We start from the raw sequence: 11,963 nt of genomic DNA on the forward strand, positions 1-11,963 counted from the left end.
GGGCTAAAGTATTTAGTAGCTAAGGCGATAGCTAGTGCTTCTATCTCACAGGGTAACCAAGTTACTTGTTGGGCACGTAATTTAGCGCTAAAAAACCCAGCCAGTCGTGGCTTGTCATTGTTAGTAACATAGAGGGTAGCACCTAAGCCATGCTTCTTAACTGAGCCATCAGTGACTACCCACATCTGATCGTCAGGATGGGGAAGGACGATCGTTCTGTTTGAGGAAAGAGCAGACTGAGCATCTTTAAAGGCCTCACGCAAGGGAGTAGACTAAACCAAAACATCTTGTGATTGACGTCCGGAAACGGCATCGTCCAGTGGGGCAAGGAATGAATTAGCGCATTGGGGAATCACTCGAGCCATAACCTTATAAGCACCAATGAAGGACCTAAGACCCTTAACGTTTTTAGGAGGTACGATGCTAGGCTAGTGATCTGGAGATCGTGGGTTCGAGTCCCACCCGAGAACAACTTGCGGTTTTTTTTTTTTTGCAGTTGTTTTCAAATGTACTGAGTATTCAGTACATTTCCACGTCAGGTAGGGCAAAAAATTCCACCTATACATGTTTCTCCTGACGTAAATCCAGTTATTGTCTATTCCATCACGACAATAACAATTACTATCAACACTGCAATACCCGCTGCTTACTTGGACTCGAATTCAACCCTGGCCATCAGGCGCAAGCTTGGTGGTCTAGAGGCATGATGCCAGGCTAGTGATCTGGAGATCGTGGGTTCGAGTCCCACCCGAGAACAACTTGCGGTTTTTTTCGCAGTTGTTTTCAAATGTACTGAGTATTCGGTACATTTCCACGTCAGGTAGGGCAAAAAAATTACACCTATACATGTTTCTCCTGACGTAAATCCAGTTACTGTCTATTCCATCACGACAATAACAATTACTATCAACACTGCAGTACCCGCTGCTTACTTGGACTCGAATTCAACCCTGGCCATCAGGCGCAAGCTCGGTGGTCAAGAGGTATGATGCTAGGCTAGTGATCTGGAGATCGTGGGTTCCAGTCCCACCCGAGAACAACTTGCGGTTTTTTTCGCAGTTGTTTTCCAATGTACTGAGTATTCGGTACATTTCCACGTCAGGTAGGGCAAAAAATTATGCTTACACATTCTTTGTACATTACGCTTACACATTCTTTCTATCATATTGATAGATCTATGGTTCATAGTGACTAGACCTAGCATAATTATGCTTTTTGGCATAATTTAGACCCATTTAGCATCTAGCACATGTGCTGGCATAATTTTAATAAAAAATTTAGCATAATATAGCATAATTTTGACCTCAAAAGAAAAAACAAACAAAAAACAAACAAAAAACAAAAACAAAAAACAAAAAAACTTTAATCTGAATTAAACCAGCCGTCAATAACCCTGAATACCACAATACCATAATAAAAATGAATTCGTCCATTGATTGAGTATCCAATAAATCCTATGCTATGCGCACAATGCAGCTGCCTCTCTGTGGTTTTATTTTTACCACACATTAAAATGGTTTTGGCCAGGTACTCAATTCTGTCCGGTCCTGTTCTTGTTGGAGGCAAAATTTGCGTTCGTTCGATCCGTCAGGTGCTCAGGGAATAGTGTACTACCGACTACAGAGTTTTAAATTAAGATACTGATAGTCGGACTGATACTCTACTGCTCAGACTGATCGCCCCACCCCACATTGTGGCAAAAATATATATTATATATATATAATGTCTATGGAAATTTTTGTATGATTGGAAAGAAATGCAGGGGAAAGAGAGGTTTATGCAGTCACCGACCTAGTTATTTCTCACAATTCATTGGCGTATTTGTTTGTTTGTTTGTTTTTTTTTTTGTTTTTTTGTGTTTTTTTTTCTTTTTCGTTTTTTTGTGGGGGGGTGGAGGGTGGTCCCTTCCTCTTTGGAGTTCCTTCCTCTTTGTGGTTCATCGATTATTGGAAAGAAGAATGTGTATGTGATGTACTTTATACAGACAGGCCTAAGTATTAACTGTAATAAGAATGAGAAGTTTACCTGACAGTTCTCAAGAGGGGGAAAACCTTAAAAATAAAACCTTCAAGAAAGCTAATTTCATGCCATCTGGCGATCAATATTTTCAAAATTATGTAGGGGCCTACATATATACACACATAAATAGGCGTGAGAAGTCTGGAAAGCTCATTTCCCACTCTCTAGGAATCAAAGATCCAGGACAAGATCCCTTTCTTTTGTGAAAAAAAAATTTACACCGCCCCCCTGCCCCAAATGTGAAACCAGGTCCTCTCGTGTCAATAAATTCTCTTTAAAGTACCGGTACTTATTGCATTTGTAGGTTTCCATTTTTGCTTGTTCAAAGCTATGAATAAAACAATGCCAAAAACAAAAAGTTAAGCCTACCGGCCTATCACACTAAACGTTTCAGTCAATCTGTGTTTAAATTTTGTTTAATATTCTATTATTGTGGCAATATATACTGTATAATAAAACTTCACAATAAAACTTATGGTTCAAATATCAAAATTTCCAAAATATAAATGATAATCTGAGCAAGATAGACATTGTGTTTTTAAGGCCGATGGTGCTAAATATAATAGCAGTACAAATCTCGGTGATTAGAAAAGTAAAACATTGTACTATGTTTTACTTTTTCATAATCTCAAAATAAGATAGGCTACTTTAATGCCTACCTGTGTATCACTACAATGCAAACAGTACATGTTTCATATATCAGCTTAAAAAAAAAAAAAAAAAAAAAAAAAAAAAAAAAAAAGTTTTTTTTTTGGCGCTTATTCGAAACTTAGCATTTGGCATAATTTAGCATAATTTCCCATCAGCCTCGGCATAATTTGATGTTGCATCACTGGTCACACTGCTATGGTTTTTTACCCCATAGTAACCCAACCATTTAGAGAAACCGGATTTAATTGGTTGAATCAATAGTATTCTATTAAAAATGCTGTCAGAAGGTCATGAATAGATGATCTTTCCAACGATAGGCCTACCAAACACTTGGGGTCAAAGTCAGAGAAAAGAAAGTTCGGACGAGGCGGCTTGAAAATGCTCATTTTGGAAGGATTTTGTGGTAGAAAGAAGCCGATAGATTACCAAGTAAAGGTCGATCAAAAATCACGAAATTTTCTTGCTTGCGATGATTTTTTCGCAATGAAAATTTGGTATGTTGAAAATCAATACTTTTAAAAGCTGTTTTGATTGAAAACAGAATTCCACTAAGCGAATTTATTCGCGCGAATCGAAAGCGTCAGTTCATACGCATGCGCATTCACATTTCTATTGGGTTTTTCCACTAGGCGCATTTATTTGCGAAAATCAAAGCGTCGGTTCGCTTTCTGAGTTCTGATTGGTTGCACTTTTTTTTTTCTTTAGCAAAAACTGCGATAGAAATGTGAATGCTCATGTGCATGAGCCGACACCTACACATATTATTCACCAACAGAGCCAAGAAAATTTATTGTTTTGTATACAGACATTTTACCAATAAAAATGTCCTTTAATAAATTACCATGCTATGAAGGCTTTATGCACAAGAATATACAGCAACTGTTCGTTAAGTGACAGGGAGACTTAATTGTATGATAATAAAAAATATAAAAAAAAATAAAAAAAAAAAAGTACACAAATAAGCACAAAAAATAAATACACAATTGAAAAAATACACAAATAAAAATTAAATAAATAAATAAAGAAAAAAAAAAACAAATTAAGCATTTCAATTAAACCCGAACTGACAAGGTACAACTTTAATATTGAAAAGAAAACCAAAATACATACCGGTACTGATGATTTCACACTTGGGTCCAGCAGTACCACGAGGACATGCACAGTAGTGCCTCTCAACTCCATCAATAAGTCGGTGTCGGCGCAAATAACAGCCCCCATTATTCTGACACGGGTTAGGAACACAAGGATCGTTAATAGGCCAATCTGTTTAAATATGAAGATATAATTGATTTGATAATTTATAGATGAAGAGACAATAGAATGTTACTTATTTAGATGTTTCTGGACATCATTAAGGAAGAGAAATGTATTTATTTTAAACATTGCGGTTTCGATCTGTCGACTGCCACAGTTAAAAAAAAAATAGCATAGGTATTTCAATTGACAAAATGTTATTTCCCCTACCCCTTATTTCTTATAATTGACCTGTAGGCCTATAGTCTGATTTTTCATTCATTTTTATTTTTTCATAAAAGGGTTTCAAAATGCCCGGCACAATGAAATGCATATGCTATGTTTTAAATTCTTGGCATGTTTTGTGCCAAGAATACCATAAGTGCCATATGTACTCTGTATATAAATCGACCATCATTATTCTTATTTAAGATTTTGTTTTGTTATATCTTTCAGCAAGTGTAAAACTCCGAAAAAAATTAGTACAAGTCAACGTGATTCAATATGTCAAGCTTGATTTGTTCAACTACAGAATTCATACTATCTGATCTTTTAGCAAGAATTTTAATTAAGCTTGCTACCATCGGACATGAAAAAACATCATTGTGGACGCTGCTTCAATATACAAAAAATGCTGGTTATTGCACGCTAACATACAAGGTTTTTGTGAATATTGTTATATACAGTAATATACTCTAGTGATGCTTTAGTATAATAGGCCTACATTATGGACAAAAATGCTGATTTATACAGGAATGTAAGGGAATTGATAACAGGCTTAGTGTAAAGACCCAATTAACACAAACAAAAGCGTCTCGTATAAAAATAAACAATATTGGAAGTAACGCAAGCTTACGTTATATTTCTGAGAATTACATTAATAATTTACCGAGATTAACGATCAAAACCAACAGACAGCAGAAATATAAAACTAGGAGAGGCCTAGGACATAGATATTATACCTCCATTGATAGACCTAGGCTTTGGCTTACTCAGAAAAATTACGGAGTAAAATTAAAAATCGAAAACAGGCAATTTTTATGAATTTTTGTTAGGCCTAATTATATCTTTTTTACAGTTAGTCTTTAAAATTATCATTTCTTATATCGTTTTAGTATAAAGATTATTAAATAAAACTGTCTAGGACGACAGACAGATATCGGTCTACAGTCTTCAGTATTAGCGAAATACAAAAAAAAATATTGGACTTCATATTACAGTTTTAGTACCTTTATCTGATATAAATGTGAGCAGTTGTCCTAGGCCTATATGTTATCTATTTTAATATTGAATTATCTGGAACTTTGGTGGAACAGTATATCCATTGTATGTGACGAGAAACGTTACAAAAAAAGCAAAAACTATTTTCTCCAGCTAGCAGTTACATGCACTGCTCTCACCCCTTTCTACCGATGAAACACATGTTTTGATGCGGCACAAACCTAGACTCTTCTATTTCAATGTTGATTAATTTCGAAGTTTAGTGTAAAAGAATATATTTATTATATATGATTATCACGCTCTTTAAAAAAGGTATTTTATTGTATACTGTAAAATATTGTTTTCTCTGTGTTTTCTCTAGATTGCTGTTCAATGTATTTCTTTCACCCCTTTTCAAACAGCGAAGCACATGTTTTGTTGTGTCGTTGAATAATCATGAACTTGACCATTTCATATGGGTTATTAGTTTTATAATTTTTCAAAATAATTAAATTTAAAATGTATAATCATTAAATCGTTTTTAAACGCTTGAATGTACCAAATGACTATGTTATTTTACTACAGGGATTTTAATTTCATTTATAAAACGCACTGGTAATGTATAAAAGTAGTTTTCAATTGTTGATACGCCACGGCGTATCAAGTGGACTTGGAACGTCTTCCTTGCAGTGTACTGCATCGCGCCGGCTGGAAGTTTAGGGCCTGTGGTTTTGACATAGTATGTTCTATCAAAGTAAAAGTCAGTCGCTTGACTCTGGTCCTGTACTCAATGGGCTATGGGATATTTACTGAATTACGATCTCTTAACATATTATCATTATTTCATTCTTTAAATTGCTTTTTCTATCCACTGATTTATTGTCTATAATTTGTTCCGATATAATAGTTGGGAATAACCTTGCATTTAAAATATATTATGGTAGGCCTATATCAAAATTAAGTGTACAATAGGCCTATTATTTGTAGTCCTATTCATAATAAAGTCCAGTGACCGCCAATAAATACACAACATAATTATACGATGAATATCAGAATTTAGTGCAGTAGGCTAAGCTAGGGTGGCATTATTTTTACCCCATTTATTTTCATTCATTCTCTGTAGCCTCATTTTGAAAACAGACACTAAATAAAAGTACATATTGTGTTTAGATCAGATTATCATACAAGCATATACAAGCGACTGTTGTACACACACACAGTAGACCTTGATCACTAATTAGGCCTATGTTCATGCATGGTTCATGTAATAAACTGTTTACGCTTAATTTATATTCTACTGAATGAGCTTGTTTGATTTTAATTTCTGTTTGTCACTTCCTTGTTGTCTTTATTGTAATTAATTTATTTGTATCGTACCAAATCCATTTTCAAATATATATAACAAATATAAAATATAATTGAAAATGAGACTTAAAGAAAATAATAAATACAAGATTTAATTGCACACAAAAATTCAGAGACTGATATTTTCCTAGGTTATTCTATGCTTTTTCATGGTAACGTCGAGTCGTTATCACTGGGCGCCCGTACAAAGGGTATGGCTGGCTATGCATATAAATCGGCCCGCAGCAAGATCAATGACCCTTAATAGTCAATTTCCATAGCAGCAGAACCGTGGGACTGTTCCTATAAATAGTTCTAGAAGAAGCAGGTACTGGCATTAACTGTCACTACAAATTTATTCCTCCATGCTCATGGCAACAACATGAGTTTGGCCTGGTTATAACACTGGGCGGCGTACAAGGGTTTGAGCTTTGCATAACTCGGCCGGCAGGCGATTTTTTTTCCGTACGAAACATATGCATGAAACTTCACTCGGGCCATCTCCGATTGACTCGACTCGAGTTCGATACGAGGAACAAGAGCAGACACCTCGCAATGTCGGGACGCTCGAGTTATACTTTTATTGCTCTTTCTATGTTTACCTACGGTAGGCCTATCAAATCTTACGGATTTATAGGATGTACGTGTGTAACTAACTGTGACCTTCTTGTATGTTATTAAATGCTAGTATAATATCAACAACAACAACAGCTAGTACCCCCCTTTATAAAGTGTAGATAGGACGTACACCAAAGGCTGACAGAAAGAAGATAAACTACAGGCCTAAAGCAGGCTGAGTTAAGTCCTACCTACCATAGGCCCTCCCTAAACTAGGCCTAGGTCATATAGGCTAGGGTCCTAGGTTGACACCAACAGTCACGCTTCACATGACATTGATTGAAATTTTGAAAAAAAGGGGGGAAAAATTGACGCATGAAATAAAAAATAGAGTGCTTAAGAGAAATATTATTAAATAATACCGTAATAAATAAAATATACCATTCCGGCGTTATTGAACTTGGCCAAACTATCCTTGTAATGTAATTAATGTTAAATCATAACAATAATAATAATAATAACAATAATAATAATAATAATAATCATTTCAGCATTATTACCTTGGCTAAGCCTTGTAATCCATAACCTATTTACTAGGCCTATAATTAATAACTAGCCCAAAGGAATAGCTTTTGTGCTATTTCCCCTTAAACGTCGTTTTTTTTTTTTAATGTTCTCTAATTTCTCCATTGTCTAAGTTCCTAAGGTAGGTTTTAATAACATAATAATTAATAATAATAATGAATAATAATAATAATAATAAATAATAATCATTTCGGAATTAATTAACTTGGTCTAGCATTGTAATCAAGAACATGCAGATACAATTTACCATATAACTAGGCTTAGGCCTCATTTATACATTCATTGGTGCTCTGCCATTTTGGCAGATCTTTGGCATCCAGTATTTAGAGCTGCCTATTCTCAGCTCTTCTCTTAATTTGAAAATAACTGTCACCCTGTTTCATTTGATAAAGAAACGCGCTTCCTTCCTCTTTGTGCTTTCCCCTGAAAGCGTATATTTTTAGTAGTTAGTAGGCCTAGGTAATAATGCAAAACCCAGATCTAACTAAAAAATAAATAAATAAAATTGTCACAGTATTTAACTCAAGTTCAAATAACACTTTCCATTACTCGCGCAGCTCAATCAAATATTATATGTCATTTTAAACGACCCATTAGTATTAGCATGGTAACATTTTTTTTTTAATCAGACAGCGACGTTCTCTCAGAAGTTGTTTTGCATTTTGTAGACGTTTATCTGTTGATAACCTTTTGACCTCCTGAATTCTGCAATATGAGATTTTCGGCCCAAGTCGATTCAGTCGAGACGGCCCCAGTGGAGTTTCATGTAAATGTTTCGTACGGAAAAAAAAAATCGCGGCCGGCAGCAAGATCAATCGGACACGTACACTTTGATTCAGTCTGTATTTCCATAGCAGCAGAGCATGGGAATGTTCCTGTGAATAGTTCTAGAAAAAGCAATATACTGGCATGAAATTGCGTTTATTCCGTCAATATTCATGGCAAAAACATGAATTTGGCCTGATTATAATACAGTATAAAAGTGTAGGAAATTTCCGTGGGTTTCGAGTCTTGGTATTCGACATTTCGGTATTAAATTTTTACAGAATAGCTCAATAACAAATGACAGGATATAGTATTAAAATTAATTCATAATAATGAATGAAACTTACGACAAAACATAGAAAAGAGACTTGTCGATAAATTACAGTACATCATTACAGAATAGCTCAATAACAAATGACAGGATATAGTATTAAAATTAATTCATAATAATGAATGAAACTTACGAAAAAACATAGAAAAGAGACTTGTCGATAAATTACAGTACAGGGGCGTATGGTGAAAAATCTAAGGGGGGGTCGAAACGAAAGCGCAGGGGGAAAGCTGAACTCGGAGCAATTTAGCGAAGCTTTCAAACTCCGCGGGGTGCGTTATTTGTGAGTGAAGCGAGCAACTAGGCTGGAGGGGCCGCAAAAGGGGAAAAATTTACGTTTTTACGTTCTAGTGCATTAAGTTCGATACCAAGTCTGACAAAATAGGCCTAATTGTAAACGTAGTTTTTGGGCAACACCAGACTATATTCACTCAATATACCACCAGCCTATTGGATTGCGGAACTCCTGAATACGGGAATGTGAGCTTTTCAGATTAAAGAATTAAAAAAAAAAAAGGTTTTTTTTTTTCATTTCGTGGGATCGTCCCACTTTTAATTTTTTTTTTAAATAAAGTTATAAATGTATATACTGTATTGAAAAATAAACAATGATATAGGGAACATATAATTACTTAAAGTAACATTTTGTATGCGTTTATTTCTTAACGTTTTCCTTTAAATTTTATATTTGAATATACCGTATTTTTTTAACTTAGTTTTTCTTCATCGTTTTCCTTTAAATTTTATATTTTAATATATTTCTTTAACTTAGTTTTTCTTCATCGTTTTTCTCAATAACTAATACTTAAACTACGCTTTCAATACTAAAGGTAATTTAACTTACCTAATATTTACATAAAAAAATAAATAGCTCTTTATTTAAAGATCAAATTGTTATCATTAATTTTCCGATGCGTCCTGCATCGTTTTGCGTCTTCTCTGAGTTCCTTTTCTTTTATTTTTCTTCTTCTCTCTTTATTTGTCATTTTTATATTCCGAAAAAATAATCTACAGTATTCAACTACCTCACGAGAAAAATTTGCTCTCATCAAATAATTACATTGCCTTCGGTTTTGCGTTGCGCGCGAATAGACTATTTTGCTGCACGGATAACACGCAGCTACAGATAACAATAATGGCAGAGTGCAATGATGCGTAACCACATAACACAACTCCACTGGCGCGCGGGCTTCGAGATATCAAGTTGATTAAAATTGTATAACTTTATATGGATTGTTTAAAAAAAAGACAAAAAATCAAAATATTAAAAGGAAGGGCCACCAAACATTTTTTAAGCGAAGGATAATTTATTTTTATATTAACTACCTTCATGTTAGGCGCAGTTTATTTATGCTAGATTTAAAAAAAAAATCATATTTAAAAAAGGGCACTTTCTTTAAAAGGGGGGGTCGACCGCACCCATCGACCCCCCACGGTACGCCCCTGCAGTACATGAAAATCACGAGATCAACCGACGCAAACAAGTAGAACAAAAACGTCTGAAAACGAACCCTAATTCGCGAAATGGAATCGTCCAACATTTTTTATCAGTATCTTGAACCACTCGTCGGCAACGCGAAGAGATTATAATCCCCAACCACGCGTTGTAGACGGGTATACGCGTTGCTTTATTTTGCGAGGCTCCCTAAATCGAAAAACTCTAGAATAAGCTTGAATTTGAACTAAATTATGTGTAGCAGACTTAAACCAGTTTTTAATTTTAAAGAAATTATGGTTTGTATCTTAAACTCAGTGTATTTTGTAAGTCTACAGGAAGACCAGTTAGAACTTCGACCAATTGAAGACCATTTGGAACATGGATCAATTGAAGACCAGTTGGAATTGGGACCAGTTGGAATGGAACTGACACCAGTTGAAGACCAGTTGAATTGTTCAAAACACAACACCCAACTGGTCCAGCTGGAGTAGGGACCAGTTAAACTGGGACCACAGTTGAATCGTCCAAAAACACAACCCGTAACTGGTTCCAACTGGTCTAACTGAATTTTTACCTGGAAGCCATCAGGGCCATAATGAAAGCACCGTGATCACAATGAAGGCGCCGTTATCTTTAAAAAGCGCCGTAATGCCATTCATTTTCAACCAATCGCAGGTTCAGGGTGACGCTAACAGGGTCATAATGAAAGCGCCATTAACTTTTTACAAAAAAGCATCGTGATCATAATAAAAGCGCCATTAACTTTTTACAAAAAAGCACCGTGATCATAATAAAAGCGCCTTAATCATAATGAAAGCGCTGTAATCATAATAAAAACGCCGTAATTATAATTAAAGTGCCGTCATACTATTCACCTTTTAACCAATCACAGGTTTAGAATTACTCCAACAGAGTCATAATGGTTACGGCGTTAACTTGTTCGATAAAAGCGCCGCTTTGAGGAGCTGGCGCAAGGGCCACACTGTTGGCCAATCACATTCCTTCTTTCATGTTTGCTGAATTCAACGAAAATGTGATGGATGGTTTGACTGGACGCGCCAGTATCGCTTTTGGAGCCATTCAATACATGAAACCGTGAGCAATGCATGTGCAAACTTTAAAATTCCTTCAAGTACGCCTAAATGCATCCATCAATCGTCTTGTCAATTAGCAGTTAATGATGAGAATAATGGGGATTTCAGCCTACATGATGAGTAACTAAATCCTAAATTATTATTATTTTAAAAACATTAAAATCATTAAAACATTATTATTATTATTATTATTATTATTATTATTATTATTATTTAAAAACAATAAAATCATCAAAACATTATTATTATTATTATTATTATTATTATTATTATTATTATCATTTAAAAAAATTAAAATCCGTAAAAACATTATTTTCATCACGATTGAGAGGAAAAAATGTGGGTCCTTGTTTTTCTGATCTTGGTCTTCGTTTTGTAGACACCCATTTATAGGGTGTCTATAACGAAGACCCTTAAGTATTTCTTGATATTCCTCATTATTCTGATAAAATTAATGAAATAGGTACTTGGCAACTGTTTTATGATGATTTTGAAATAATTTCAATAAGATAATTGAGAAATAATTGGAGGTCTTCGTTTTTCGGGTCTTCGGTCTTCGTTTTGTAGACACCCATATAGGGTGTCTACAAAACGAAGACCTTTGAAAATTTCACAAACAGATGGCCAAACAAATTTTGATTCTGTGACAGCTTGGCGTATTATCATCAAAATAAAAGAGAAAAAATAGGGGTCTTGTTTTTGGGTCTTCGGTCTTCGTTTTATTGACACCCCTTGGCTAGTCCTA

The sequence above is a fragment of the Anneissia japonica genome, unplaced genomic scaffold, assembly GCF_011630105.1.
Source record: "Anneissia japonica isolate Jap-2015-1 unplaced genomic scaffold, ASM1163010v1 scaffold287991_len637273_cov151, whole genome shotgun sequence".
NCBI lineage: Eukaryota > Metazoa > Echinodermata > Crinoidea > Comatulida > Comatulidae > Anneissia > Anneissia japonica.